Source organism: Monopterus albus, unplaced genomic scaffold (genome assembly GCF_001952655.1).
Source record: "Monopterus albus unplaced genomic scaffold, M_albus_1.0 scaffold259.1, whole genome shotgun sequence".
Taxonomy (NCBI): domain Eukaryota; kingdom Metazoa; phylum Chordata; class Actinopteri; order Synbranchiformes; family Synbranchidae; genus Monopterus; species Monopterus albus.
The window spans coordinates 705,291-707,521 of record NW_018128139.1 but is presented as its reverse complement, the minus strand read 5'-3'; positions in this window follow the sequence as shown (position 1 = coordinate 707,521).

Here is a 2,231-nt window from a genome sequence, read left to right as displayed (position 1 = left end):
ACTTCTCTAATTCCATGTTGGTGTTCATGTTAACCAGCAACAGTGAACGCAAATGATGTGGCTCATTCTGTGTTAGGCACAAACTAATCACTAACATATCTCAGGTACAGTGAGGAACAGAAGTATTTGAACTCCCTGCGATTTTGCAAGTTCTCCCACTTAGAAATTATGGAGGGGTCTGAAATTCACATTGTAGGTGCATTCCCACTCTGAGAGACAGAATTTAGAAAAAAATTTCAGGAAATCACATTGTATGATTTTTAAAGAATTTATTTGTCTTGCAGTGCCGAAAATAAATATTTGAACACCTGAGAAACAGCAAGAATTCTGGCTCTCAAAGACCTGTTACTGTGCCTTGAAAAAGTCCACCACTACTCCACTCATTAATCTAAATTAGTAGCACTTGTCTGAGCTCTTTAAAGACACCTGTCCACCCCACAGTCAGTCAGACGCCAACTACTACCATGGGCAAGACCAAAGAGCTGTCAAAAGACACCAGAGACAAAATTGTGGACCTCCACAAGGCTGGAAAGGGCTACGGGGCAATTGCCAAGCAGCTTGGTGAAAATAGATCAACTGTTGGAGCAATTGTTAGAAAATGGAAGAGGCTAAAGACGACTGTCAGTCTCCCTCAGACTGGGGCGCCATGCAAGATCTCACCTCGTGGGGTATCACTGATGATAAGAAAGGTGAGGAATCAGCCCAGAACTACAAGGGAGAAGCTGGTCAATGACATGAAGACAGCTGGGACCACAGTTTCAAAGGTCACTGTCGGTAGAACACTACGCCGTCATGGTTTCAAATCATGCATTGCACAGAAGGTTCCCCCTGCTCAAGTCATCACATGTCCAGGCCCGTCTGAAGTTTGCCAAAGACCATCTGGATGATCCAGAGGAGGCATGGGAGAAAGTCATGTGGGCAGATGAGACCAAAGTAGAACTTTTTGGTCTAGGTGAGATCTTGCATGGTGCCCCAGTCCGAGGGAGACTGACAGTCGTCTTAAGCCTTTTCCATTTTCTAACAATTGCTCCAACAGTTGATCTATTTTCACCAAGCTGCTTGGCAATTGCCCCGTAGCCCTTTCCAGCCTTGTGGAGGTCCACAATTTTGTCTCTGGTGTCTTTTGACAGCTCTTTGGTCTTGCCCATGGTAGTAGTTGGCGTCTGACTGACTGTGCGGTGGACAGGTGTCTTTAAAAAGCTCAGACAGGTGCTACTAATTTAGATTAATGAGTGGAGTAGAGCTGGACTTCTTCAAGGCACAGTAACAGGTCTTTGAGAGCCAGAATTCTTGCTGTTTCTCAGGTGTTCAAATACTTATGTTCAGCAGTGCAAGACAAATAAATTCTTTAAAAATCATACAATGTGATTTCCTGAATTTTTTTTTTAATTCTGTCTCTCAGAGTGGGAATGCACCTACAATGTGAATTTCAGACCCCTCCATGATTTCTAAGTGGGAGAACTTGCAAAATCACAGGAAGTTCAAATACTTCTGTTCCTCACTGTAAATGTCTTTACAGCATTTAGTTAGTTAATCTAGGATCTCAAGGCACAGCCGGGGGAGGAAAGTGTCCAGTTTGGGGACCTCAGAATTGCATCTCTGCTATTTGCTGATGATGTGGTTGTGTTGGCCTTATCAGGCCATGACCTCCAGCATGCACTGGGGCAGTTTGCAGCCAAGTGTGAAGCGGCAGGGGTGAGAGTTAATACCTCCTAAAGCAGCTTTGTGTCAATCTCAGAAAATTCATCTTTAATTTGTTTTTGAATTATTACTTTGTTTCTCTTCACTTTTTCTTCTATTTTGAATAGAGCATTAAGAAGACAAAATTTTGGTTTCCAAAATTAATTTCCGAGTTGCAAGCGAGAGCAGACGTCTTTACTGCTCCTCTTGTCTGTTCTACGGTTTTTCACATCTTCTACATTGTCAAGTCTTTGAACAAATTCTACAATTACTAAAATGCCTCCAAGAGGGAAAAGAGCTAATAAATCCGAAGCGAGCGAGGATGTTGAGGCTGAAGAGGATTATATTTCAGCGGCGCAAGTAGCTGAGATGTCGAGTCAGCAGAAGCTGATGTTCACCGCGCTTATGTGCCAACAGCATTTTAAGTTTCCAAGGCTTTGTGAAACTAATTATGGAGACAAATAACAAGAGACTCGACGACATGACCAAAGAAATGCAGGAGATAAAAACGAGTTTGCAGTTTACCCAGCGAGATGTGGACGCGATTAAAG